Below are 13,778 nucleotides of genomic sequence, written 5' to 3'. Positions count from 1 at the left end.
GTGGTTCTGGATTTAAGAGTGAGAAGGACACAGGAAAGGGGTTGTAGAATCTTCTTTTACAGTTAAGGAAAGAAAACTGAAGCCAGGCTGGTGGTAGGGAAGTCTGTGCATGGCCAGAGGCCATTGTGTGAGGCTGTAAATGTAAAACCTAAATTGTGTTAGATATCCTAAGATATTGGAGATGCCAGAGCTGCAAGATGCCTACTGAGGAGCTACAGAGAGGGTGTAGAAAGAGAAAAGTTTGTTACAGTCTGCAAAGCTGGATGAAATGGGATATCAGGCAAGACATCTAAGACAGAGTTTGGAGTTTGCCCTACCTGGTTTTAGTCTTAGTTTAGTGTAGTATTTCTTCAATATACTCCTTTTCCTGTATTCTGGAATGGTACTGAATATTCTGTGTCATCGTGTGTTGAAAGTATGTAGTTTGAACCATTGCCCAGTTTGATCTTTAATAAAAACAGACCTTCCTATCTGTTGAGTTTCCCTATGCACCTCATTGGCAGAACTTCCCAGGGTATCAGGTCCATGTTGGATGCTGGGTTCATGAGACTTTGGTGCCACCAGCTATGGGTGGATGAGAAGTCCAAGCATAAAATGGGAAGGCCAGAGAAAGGCAGAATGTCTGTGGAACTCAGTGTTGTCTGATTTAAATCTGTCATGATTTAAGGATAGGCGATTGAAAATTCTGAGTTGTTGCCTTTCAGGCAATGTGTATTCCCACCGGCAAATCAGGCAAGCCCAGTATCTATGGTGTCTGATCTGGTTTGCAAAAATAGAGAGGATCCCACAACATACCTGTCTAGAAACGTTATTCAGCTATGGAGTGGCTGAGAGTCTCACCTGACAGTTTGAATATGAAGGGTCCCCTAAAGGCTCATGTGTTGGGAACTTAGTTCTCAGCTGGCAATTTTAATCATTGAGGGGAAATGAGACCATAAGAATTCTGACCTCACCAATGGATCAATATTTTGATGGATTCATAATTTATTGGCATTATTGGTGGGATATAAATAAGGGGTGGGACCTCATTAGAAGAAGTAGGTCACCATAGACATGCCCAAGAAAGACATATCTTGCCTACTTCTCTTCTCTCTCTGTTTCCTGGCTGTCATGAGATGAGGAGTCTTTCCACATGCTTCCACTACCATGATATTCTGCCTCATCTCAAGCTCAAAGCAATGCATCCAGCCATCCTTGAAACCATGAGCCGAAAGAAATCCTTTTTTCTTTCAAATTAAACTTTTAAACATTTATCACAACGACAAAAATAGAACTACTCTGACCTCCATATTTTGGCTCATAGCCGTAACAGCTACTTCCTAAAGGACTGCACCTGTTCTAGCTCCTGCTACATACCCAGACAGACAGAAAGACACATAGATAGATAGATAGATAGATAGATAGATAGATAGATAGATAGACAGACAGACAGACAGACAGACAGACAGACAGACAGACAGACAGACAGACAGATAGATAGATAGATAGATAGATAGATAGATAGATAGATAGATAGATATACATACATACATAGACACAAGAACAGACATATAACTCACACAACATACTCAGACATGCAGACAACACAGAGAGACATACATGGACACACAGATACGGAGACAACCCACAGACAAGCACACATACACCAACAAATAGAAACATACAGACATGCAGATACACAAAGACAGATACACAGACACAGATCCACCCACACTCACATGTAGATAAACAGACATGCAGACATACAATGGTAGGTATACATAGATATATAGACACAGAGAAATACACAGAGACAAGCATACACAAACACAGGACAACATTCTGTTTTATTTGGCTGGAATATGGTGAACCCTACCAACTCTTGCCAAGTTCTTCTTGAGTCATCTTCTAATTAGGGGACAGAAGATCAGATGAGTGATGGAGTACCCCCACTTGCTCCTGGTCTGGAATCTCTCAGCCCACACCCATCTCCCAGATACAGCTGAAGCAACCACATCCTGCTCCACAGGCAGCCTTTGGTGCCAAATGGATGTTTAACTATGCCAATGCCTCTCTGGGGAAGGCTCCCACAGTGTCTGTGATTAAGCAGCAGCTTCCAGGGGCATGATTTCCTCCTCTGCTAATAACTCTGTGACTCTTCAGGCTCTGCAGGCTCTGCAGAGACAAGAGCCACCTGAGTCTGAACAGGCCTGGGGGCCAAGCTCCTAAGCATCACAGGCTCTGGTAGCTCTGGCAGGAGCCCTGATTGCCTTGGGCCTTCTTCCCAGAATCCTAAATAAAACAATAGACTGATTGGTGGGGTAGGCCTGGACTCAGAAGGGAATGGCCAGTGCCAAAACCTTGGTAGAGGAAGGTTGACATACAAATGTGAGGGTTGAAATACAGAAATCTTAGGCAGAGCAGGGCATTAAGTAACTGCTTATAGTTCAGTGAAGCCAGAATAATCCAGAAGGTATCAGAGTCTAAAGAACATTTCAGGGTTTTGTAGGCATAATGATTTTGTGCACTGTGTAAAGGTTGTCCCTGTATCATTCAATTGCTGATTTTTCTGCCCCTATGTCCTGTTTCAGTCTGGACACAGCATTGTAATGCTTATGCCAAGAATATCCTGTCTCAAGTTTGTGTAAACAATTCTTACCATTTATTCTCTGCCTTCTTGATAAATGCTGATCACCCACTGGCTGGGCAGAAGAAAGAATTGGGTAGAAATTCCAACAACCAGGGGAAGGAAAGAGAGAGGAAGGGACATGCAGATTAGCCATGAGGAGGAAGGAGAAAAGGGTTCCTGAGAGTTTAGCAGCCATGGAAGGCCTAACCACAAATATTACTGAGCTAGAAGGTAGCCAGATTATTTTAGGGTATTAAGATAGACTGCCCAGGTACTGAGATGAATCTTTAAAATAAATCTTTTTATTTCATCCTGTGAAGTAGCCAGGATAAAGAAATACAACTGCTGTACTAAGTTACTACATATATTTATATTAAAACTAATTTGTGGGCTGGAGAGATGGCTCAGTGGGTAAGAGCACTGACTGCTCTTCCAAAGGTCCTGAGTTCAAATTCCAACAACCACCTGGTGGCTCACAACCATCTGTAATGGGATCTGATTCCCTCTTCTGGTTCATCTGAAAACAGCTACAATGTACTTTAAATAAATAAATAAATAAATAAATAAATAAATAAATAAATAGATAGATAGATAGATAGATAGATAGATAGATAGATAGATAGATAAATAAATAAATCTTTTTTTTTAAATACTAATTTGTTCTACAGAGTATCCATCAAAATTATGAATCTGTAATGTCTGTTGCCACAGAAAATCCAGTGGCCTCAGGAATGAGAGTCAAGGATGAGCCTGGTAGACCAGATGGTTCTTCAGTCAGTACCATTCAGCCAGGCCAACAGCCCTGGCAGTCATACATGGTCCTACTGAAGCAAGAAACTTCTTAAAGACTAAACAGACCAGCTAGAGTGGAATTTCATTCTCTTTAAAAAACCCTCCATACACTCTGATTCTGACTCACATCTCCTTATTCAATGTGGCCTAGGCAATACCTCAGGTCTCCAAGGTGCCTGGTTAGGGCACTCCACTCTAATAGCTGCCACTGATGCTCGGGTGACTAGGCACATCACATCACGGAGTCCTCCAGCAGGCAAGATGCTTTGCACAGAGGTAAACACCAAAATAAGACCTTCAGAGACCTCAGTTTACCACCATGCTTGCCCTCTGGTCACCTACACTAGCTGAAGCCCCACAGTCTTGAGGAAGCTCTGAGATGGTGAGATACATAAAACCATAGGTCTTCTTGTACCTCTCATGGGCAGCACAATAGATCTGGTCCTGCTGGCTTGGGCTTGAGTGAGCTGGCCCTGAAGGCATGAGAGCAGGAGAACTAGCTCTGCCCTTTGCTGGCTGCAGCATCGGGTGAACTAGCCAGGGCAGTGCTGAAGAGCTCACCCTGGTAGTGTGGGTGCTGGAGAGCTGATGAGCTGACTAGCTCAGCTAGCACCCAGGCCTAGATCTAGGGCTTTGAGTTGGCCAATCCCAACATCTACCCCATCTATCAACTGCTGGAGCATGTGAGCTGGTCCTGCAGATCCAAAGCAGAAGAATCTCCACGACACAAGGGAGCAATAGGATGTTGGAGAAGAGTCCCAGTGAGAATCAGTATTTATAGTGTAACAGAAGGCAGAGAGGCCTTGAGCCAGACCAATGACTCATTGCAATGAACATTTGCAAGTAAAGATGTGTGAACAAGGGGCTGGAGAGATGGCTCAGCAATTAAGAGCACTGACTGCTCTTCCAAAGGTCCCGAGTTCAAATTCCAGCAACCACATGGTGGCTCACAACCATCTGTAATGAGATGTGACTCCCTCTTCTGGAGTGTCAGAAGACAGCTACAGTGTACTTACATATAATAAATAAATAAATCTTTTTTTTTAATGTGTGAACAAAAGGATATACTGTAGGACACACTGTGACATACTATAGCTTCTGCAATGATATTTATTTTTCTTTTGGGGGGTTGTGCAAGAGCAAAGAATAGGTACAAATGGATAGGGAGATGAGTGGGATTAGGGTGCATTATGTAAAATTCACAAAGAATCAATAACAAGTTAAAAAGAAAGGAGGTGGAAGGAAGGAAGGAAGGAAGGAAGGGAGGGAGGGAGGGAGGGAGGGAGGAAGAAAGGGAGGGAGGAAGGAAGTGATATATATGTTCCCCCTGGAGACTGGAGGCAGAGGTCAGGTACTTGCTATCCTTAGGTGTCTTCCTTGTGGTGAAGAGTCTGGCAGCTCCCTGTCACTTACTGCAATCCTGAATGGCACTTCTTTCATCACAGGCCCAACATCAGAGCTTATCACCTCCTGAAGGCATCACTTCCTGATGCCATTCCTTGGAGTTAGGGGGCACTGTAACAGGCAGATGGGGACAGGCAGCCCTGTTCTCTATCTGTCCTCTATGTGGGAAAAATCATAAGGATGAACTGTAATCCAAGCACCAAGTGGATGCAGATCAATGCAGTGACCCCCCAGAGACAGCCACACTCAGACTCTGCTTGTCTCCAGCATAAACAGCCATGTTAAAATCACTTATTATTAATAGACCATTTAGCACTTAAGAACAGCGGCTCCTATTCTCATGCAAAGCCAATATACTACTGGGAGCCTGAAGGAGTATGTGTGGAGCTGATCCATGTAAAAGAACATACTTCATGGCCATGGGAAGAAGAGCTGACTAGCATCTCTCAAAACACACACACACACATACACACACACACACACACACACATAAATAAATGAAAATACAATTTGAAACAGAAAATTGTTCTTCGGGGATAAAGGCAAGGACAAAGTAAACAGGATACCCAAGAAACTCCTTTACAAAACCAAGAGGGTCAAAGGGCATACATGACATAGTTCTGAGTCAGGCTTCCATGTCCCTTGTAGTCAGGGTTAGATTAGACCTATCTGCAACCTCACACACACCCATACATATTACTGGACTGTGATCCACACAGCCTATGGCCAGTCACACAGACATGTGATCACAACAGAATGGAGAAGCAGTATTATATGCAGCCACACCAAAAGTGACAGGATCCATCTGAGGAGAGATGGGTCTTTCAGGAATACACCTGGGACTCTTGACTACAGACCATCTGACATTAACACTTCTGTGGCAAAGCACCAAGATGAGAGCACATACTTTACCAGAAGAGTGGCTTCCCTCAGAATCTCAGAGAAGGTCTTGGTTCCATACTGCAAATCTTTGACTGGGACTTCAAACTCTGGCTGAGATCTAAGCACTTTACAACAAACAGGAAACCTAGGAACAGCCATGGAATGGGATTCTTTGTCACCCTGACATGCGCTCTCCTCGTGATAAGGAAGAACAGATTTACCTGAGCAGGCGTTGCTACCACCACACCATACATGAGCAAACCAAGACACAGAACTGCTGGGCAGCACTTCCCAGATCATGCCCCAGGCCTAGGTGTTGACCATGGGACTGCCCTGCATCTTGGCCATTTCCTTTCAAATAAACAAACAAACAAACAAATAAATAAATCATATCTATTATAAATAAATTTGTGGGGGTGGAAGGTGCACTGGTATGGAAAAGCTCTGTTCAAGTGTTAGTTTCCAAGAGAGCAAGAATAGAAAATCAGAGAGGGGGTCATAGCGACTAGGACCTTCTCTGGCCCCTGGGCCATTTGTGTAAGCTACTTGCTGACCTGACCCCCAGCTCTAAGACACAGTACAGCACCTCAGCCTCTAAGTCAGTGGCCTAAGTTGGAGAAGAGTCTGGGTTTTGAACCTCCTCCATCAAAGAAGTCTAAAGGAAAAAGGTCTTTTATCTCCATCACCTTGCTCTGGTGGGAGGCGGGTGTAAGCACACCTTTTCCCTAGGAAGTTGGCTGCTGCCTTCTGCTTCAGCTCCCCATACTCTCAGCTTCTGTTCGTGTGTGGAGACAATCAGAAGTTAGAGGAAATCTCATGGTTCCCAGAGTACAGGACAGCTCACATCACATCTGCCCGTGGTTAAATGGTCTGTACCGTCTACCAGATGGTACATCTAGCAGACAGCTAGAAAATTCCTCTACCCCACACCTCATCACTGTGACCAACAGGCCTGACAAGGCTAAATGTGGTTAGCATTTCTACATTTCACACAAAATCTATTAGCTATTACACAGGCCACACTTATTTTGGAAAAGCTTTCCACTGTTGCCATGTAAAAATGTCAAAGCTAAAGCCTGGCAGATCTGTCTGGACCTCTAGCTTTTGCTCATTAACAGGCATGGAGGTTCCTGCCACACAAGGACCTTGGCACGCAGGTCCCCAGTGAGGCCACAAGTTAATTAGCAGAGAGGAAGTATATAGCCCTGAAGAGACAGAGGCTGACCAGGACATGTGGGAGCCTTGTGCTATAAAAAGAACAGACAGTGAGGATGGAAGCTTTGGGAGAGGCTCTGCAGAGGTTAGAGGTGACACCTATCCCATGGGAAAGGTCCCAGGGTTGAAAAAGCTGACATAGGCCAGTCCCCCAGCTCCCTACCCTTGTTCCCCTGTGCCATACAAATATATGGGATGGTGATTAATAATCTTGGTTGTCAACTTAATCTAGAACCAACTAAAATACAAGTATCCAGGAATTCTTGTGAGGGACTTGAGGGACTTTCTGGCTCAGATTATTTGAAATATGGAAGCCCCCCCTCAGGTGGAAAGCATATACAGTTGGGGAGCTTTTGCTGTTTGCCTGTTTTCCTTTACTCTTGCTGACAAGCTCATCTCTCCTGTAGCTACATTGTTCCTTTGCTGTTTTTAGGAACAGCTTCTTTAGATTTTCAACATAGACTGGAAACCAGCAGCTCTCCAGAAACCTCCAGGCCTTTAGTGCCAGATTGGAAATTCTAGGACATCTGGCCTCAAGGGCTGGGACAGTCTTGTATGTGTGAAACAGCCCATGTTGTATTACCCAGACAATATCCTATATAAATCAACCTAATAAATCCGATACACATTGTGGTGATTTGAGTGAGAATGGCCCTCATAGACTTACATACTTGAATTCCACAACTTGGTGAAACTATTTGGGAAGAATTAGGAGATGTGGCTTTGTTGAAGAAGGTGTGTCATTGACAATGGGATTTGAGGTTTCAAAAGCTCACATGATTCTCTTTCTGCCTTGTGGTTGTGACTCAAGATGTGAGCTCTCACCTCAGAGCTGATCCCATGTTACAGCTCTCCATACCCAAATACCTCCAGGAGAGTCCTGGTCTCCAGGAGTGCTGACACACCTGTGAGCACAGATAAAACCACCACTTCTGCTCCGAGGGACACCCCCCCCCCAGAGCCCTCGGGACACAGGAACTGAGGAGAAGCCTGGGACAGATTCCTTCTGGAATCCATCTGCACCCTTGAGCTGACCCTGTGCCACAGCGCCCTGATCTGATTCTGTGCTACAGCTCTCCATACCCAAACACCACTAGGATAGAGCTGGTCTCCTGGGAGTGCTGATACACCTGTGAGCATAGGTAAGACCACCACTTCTGCTCAAATTCCTGGCCCAAGAGGGACCCACGCAGAGCCATCAGGACACAGGAACCAAGGAACAGCTGGGAACAGGACCCTTTTGGTTTCTGTCTGCACCCCAGAGCTGACCCTGTGCCACAGCTCTCCATACCCAAATTCCTCCCAGAGAAAACTGGTCTCCCAGGAGTAGTGGCACACAGGCTTGCAGGGGGACAAACCACAGTCAGAGACAACAAGACCAGCTAACACCAGAGACAAACCAGATAGCGAGAGATAAGGTCAAGAACATAAGCAAACAGAAACCAAGGCTACTTGGGATCATCAGAAATCAGTTCTCCCACCACAGCAAGCCCTGGATACCTCAACACACCAGAAGAAATACAGGAGAACACAGGTAAACAGCTAGAAGCCCTTAAATGGGAAACACAAAAATTCCTTAGAGAACTATAGGAAAACGCAAAGAAACAGGTGAAGGAAGCGAACAAAAGCATCCAGGATCTAAAAATGAAAATAGAAACAATAAAGAAATCAAAAAGTAAGACAATGCTAGAGATAGAAAACCTAGGAAAGAAATCAGGAGTCATAGAATCAAGCATCACCAACAAAATACAAGAGATAGAAGAGAGAATCTCGGGGGCAGAAGATAACATAGCAAACATTGACACAACAGTCAAAGAAAATACAAAATGCAAAAAGCTCCTAACTAACCCAAAACATCCAGGAAATCCAGGATACAATGAGAAGACCAACCCTAAGAATAATAGGTATAGAAGAGAGCAACGATTCCCAACGTAAAGAGCCAGTAAATATCTTCAACAAAATTATAGAATAAAACTTCCCTAACCTAAAGAAAGAGATGCCCATAAACATACAAGAAGCCTACAGAAACTCCAAATAGATTGGACCAGAAAAGAAATCCCTCCCATAACATAATAGTCAAAACACCAAACGCACAAAACAAAGAAAGATATTAGAAAGCAGTAAGGGAAAAAGGTCAAGTAACATATAACCTATAAGAATTACACCAGACTTCTCACCAGAGACTGAAAGCTAGCCATAGACAGAGAAAACAAGATATTGCATGACAAAACCAAATTTACACAATATCTTTCCACAAATCCATCCCTACAAAGGATAATAAATGGAAAATGCCAACACAAGGAGGGAAACTACACCCTAGGGAAAAAAAAAAAGTAATCTTCTTTCAACAAACCCAAAAGAAGATAGCCACACAAACATAATTCCATCTCTAACAACAAAAGTAACAGGAAGCAACAATCACTAGTCCTTAATATCTCTTAACATCAATGGTCTCAATTCCCCAGTAAAAAGACAGACTAACAGACTGGATATGTAAACAGGACCCAGCATTTTGCTGCATATAAGAAACACACCTCAGTGTCAAAGACAGACACTACCTCAAAGTAAAGGGCTAGAAAACAATTTTCTAAGCAAATGATCCCACGAAACAAGCTGGAGTAGCCTTTCTAATACCGAATAAAATTGACTTTCAAAAAAAGTTATCAAAAAGATAAGGAAGGTCACTTCATACTCATCAAAGGAATAATCTACCAAGATGAACTCTCAATTCTGAACATCTATGCTCCAAATGCAAGGGCACCCACATTCATAAAAGAAACTTTGCTAAAGTTCAAAGCACACATTGCATCTCACACAATAATAGTGGGAGACTTCAACACCCCATTCTCATCAATGATCATATTATCGAAACAGAAACTAAACAGAGATACAGTGAAACTAACAGAAGTTATGGACCAAATGGATTTAACAGATATCTATAAAACATTTCATCCTAAAACAAAAGGATATACCTTCTTCTCAGCACCTTATGGTACCTTTTCCAAAACTGACCAAATAATTGGTCACAAAATAGGACTCCACAGATACAAGAAGATTGAAATTGAAATAAACCCATGCATCCTATCAGATCACCACGGACAAAAGAAAGCCCACATAGGGCTGAACAATGCCCTAGTCAATGATAACTTGGTCAAAAAGAAATAAAGAAATAAATTAAAGACATTTTAGAGTTTAATGAAAATGAAGGCACCCAAACTTATGGGAAACAATGAAAGCAGTGCTAAGAGTAAAACTCGTAGTTCTGAGTGCCTCCAAAAAGAAACTGGGAGCAGTGTGACGGAGCAAACCCGCGCGCCGCTGTATCCCGTGCTCAGCACCGACGTCCCCTGCCGCCACCATGCCCAAAAGAAAGGCTGAAGGGGATGCTAAAGGAGACAAAACCAAGGTGAAGGACGAGCCACAGAGAAGATCTGCGAGGTTGTCTGCTAAACCTGCTCCTCCAAAGCCAGAGCCCAAACCTAAAAAGGCCCCTTCGAAGAAGGGAGAGAAGGTACCCAAGGGGAAGAAGGGGAAAGCTGACGCCGGGAAGGATGCGAATAATCCTGCAGAAAATGGAGATGCCAAAACAGACCAGGCACAGAAAGCTGAAGGTGCTGGAGATGCCAAGTGATGTGTGTGCATTTTTGATAACTGTGTACTTCTGGTGACTGTACAGTTTGAAATACTATTTTTTATCAAGTTTTATAAAAATGCAGAATTTCGTTTTACTTTTTTTTTTTTAAGCTATATTGTTAGCACACAGAACACTTCATTACTGGGTGGGGGAAGGATCATGTGTCAGTAACAAAATCTCTCCCAAGCTGGATTGAGGACAGAAAACCTCTTTCCCTGATAATTTTGGAAGGCTCCTGTTGGCTCCCAGGAGAGAGATCCTGGTCTTGACCTAGGTGGCCACCAAGGCACAACAATGCCTTGTGGTCTGGGAAAACTATAAATTCACTTTTATATCCTCTTCCCCCTGTACTATCAACATAGACTTAATTCCCTTAAAAACCAGAGACCTGTTGGAACCTGGCCCCCAAGATTGGTTTCCCAGTCCATTGAGTGATGGGGACTTTGCAGTGACTTCATTGAGTGTTCTCAGAAGAGCGCTGGTACCTTTTATAAAAGATTGTGGATCTTCAGATTGATAATTCTGCCATGTTCGTTTCCTGAAAGTCAGGGTCAGCTTGTGAAAAGTTGTTAAAACAACATCCTTAATGTGAAATGTCAACCCTCACTCTAAGCTACTTCCCCCTTTTCAAAGCATTGAATGAAGACTTCATTGGGTTTTATAGTGGCTTTCTGATTTTGGTAGTCTATACAAGAAGGGAATTTGGAAGTTCTTGTATATTGTTGATTGTCTGCCCATGTCCTGCCTGAAATACCATGATTGTTTATGAAAAGAATCTTTAATAAAGCTGGTTACAGTTAGGCTTGGAAAAAAAAAAAAGAAACTGGAGAAAGCATACACTAGCAGCTTAACAGTACTCCTGAGAACAAAAGAAGCAAAAACACCCAAGAGGAGTAGACAGCAGGAAATAATCAACCTCCACGCTGAAATCAACCAAGTAGAAAGAGAAAGAACTATACAAAGAATCAACAAAACCAGGAGCTGGTTCTTTGAGAAAAATCAATGAGATGATAGTATACTTAAGTGACCCCAAAAAGTTCCACCAGAGAACTCCTAAAGCTGACTAGATATAAAATTAACTCAAACAAATCAGTAGCCTTCCTATACTCAAAGGATAATTGGGCTGAGAAAGAAATTAGGGAAATGACACCTTCACAATAGTCACAAACAGTATAAAGTATCTTGGTGTTACTCTAACCAAACAAGTGAAAGATCTATATGACAAGAACTTCAAGTCTCTGAAGAAAGAAAACAAAAAAGACCTCAGAAGATGGAAAGATCTCCCATGCTTGTGGATTGGCAGGATTAATATAGTAAAAATGGCTACCTTGCTGAAAGCATTCTACAGATTCAATGCAATCCCCATCAAAATTCCAACTCAATTCTTCACTGACTTAGAAAGGGCAATTTGCAAATTCATCTGGAATAACAAAAAAACCTAGGATAGCAAAAACTATTCCCAACAATAAAAGAACTTCTAGGGTAATCACCATCTCTGACCTCAGCTGTACTACAGAGGCATAGTGATAAAAACTGCATGGTATTGGTACAATGACAGGTAGGTAGATCAATGGAATAAAATTGAAGACTCAGAAATGAACCCACACACCTATGGTCACTTGATCTTTGACAAAGGATCTAAAACCATCCAGTGGAAAAAGGACAGCATTTTTGATAAATGGTGCTGGATCAACTGGTGGTCAACATGTAGCAGAATACAAATTGATCCATTCTTATCTCCCTGTACAAGTTCAAGTCCAAGTGGATCAAGGACCTCCACATAAAACCAAATACACTGAATCTAATAGAAGAGAAAGTGGGGAAACGCCTCGAACACATGGGCACAGGGAAAATTTTTCTGAACAGACACCAGTGGCTTATGCTCTAAGATCAAGAATTGACAAATGGGAACCTCATAAAATTGCAAAGCTTCTGTAAGGCAAAGGACACTGTCAATAGGACAAAACAGCAACCAACAGTTTGGGAAAAGATCTTTACCAATCCTAAATCAGATAGGGGGCTAATATCCAATATATACAAAGAACTCAAGAAGTTAGACTCCAGAGAACCATATAGTCCTATGTAAAAAATGGGGATCAGAGCTAAACAGAGAATTCTCAACTGAGGAAACTCAAATGGCTGAGTAGCACCGAAAGAAATGTTCAACATCATTAGTCATCAGGAAAATGCAAATCAAAACAACCCTGAGATTCTACCTTCACCAGTCAGAATAGTTAAGATCAAAAACTCAGGTGACAACAGATTCTGGAGAGGATGTGGAGAAAGGAACACTCCTCCATTGCTTATGGGATTGCATGCTGGTACAACCACTCTGGAAATCAGTCTAGTGGTTCCTCAGAAAACTGGACATAGTACTATCTGAGGAACCAGCTATACCACCACTGGGCATATACCCAAAAGATGCTTCCACATGTAACATGCTCCACTATGTTCACAGCAGCCATATTTATAATAGCCAAAAGCGGGAAACAACCCAGATGTCTCTCAACAGAGGAATGGATACAGAGGAATGTGACACATTTACAAAATGGAATAGTACTCAGCTATTAAAAACAATGATTGCATGAAATTCTTATGAATATGGATGGAACTTGAGAATATCATCAAGAGTGAGGCAACCCAAGCACAAAAGAACACACACAGTATGCACTCACTGATAAATGGATATTAGCCCAAAAGTTCGGAATACCCAAGATACAATTCACAGACCATATGAAGCTCAAGAAGAAGGAAGACCAAAGTGTGGATGCTTCTTAGAAGAGGGAACAAAATACTCACAGGAGGAAATATGGAGACAAAGTGAGGAGCAGAGACTGAAGGAAAGGCCATCCAGAGAGTGTCCCACCTGGGGATCCATCCTTTATACAGTCACCAAACCCAGACAGTATTGTGGACGCCAAGAAGTGCTTGCTGATGGGAACCTAATATGGCTGTCGACTGAGAGCCTCTGCCAGAGCCTGACAAATACAGAGGTGGATGCTTGCAGCCAACCATTGGACTGAGCATGGGGTCCCCAATGGAGGAGTTAGAAAGAGGTCTGAAGGACCTGAAGGAATTTGGAACCCCATAGGAAGAGCAACAATATCAACCAACCAGACACCCCCCCCCCCAGAGCTCCCAGGGAGTACACCACCAACCAAAGAGTACACATGGAGGGACCCATGGCTCTGGCCGCATAGATGGCAGAGGATGGCGTTGTTGGACATCAGTGAGAGGAGCAGC

General features: G+C 43.0%; 1 protein-coding gene and 1 pseudogene across 2 annotated transcripts in view; one reads left to right on the top strand and one right to left on the bottom strand.

Annotated features, from left to right (window-relative positions):
• Positions 1-13,778, bottom strand: part of Ptprn2 (protein tyrosine phosphatase, receptor type, N polypeptide 2) — a 792,473-nt gene that overhangs the window by 760,024 nt on the left and 18,671 nt on the right. The gene's annotated exons all lie outside the window — the stretch shown is intronic.
• Gm6750 lies at positions 10,202-11,336 on the top strand (annotated as a pseudogene).

The sequence above is a fragment of the Mus musculus genome, chromosome 12 (assembly GCF_000001635.26).
Source record: "Mus musculus strain C57BL/6J chromosome 12, GRCm38.p6 C57BL/6J".
In the NCBI taxonomy this organism is placed as follows: domain Eukaryota; kingdom Metazoa; phylum Chordata; class Mammalia; order Rodentia; family Muridae; genus Mus; species Mus musculus.
Note: the sequence above shows the minus strand (reverse complement) of the source record. Positions and strands in the feature narration are given on the sequence as shown.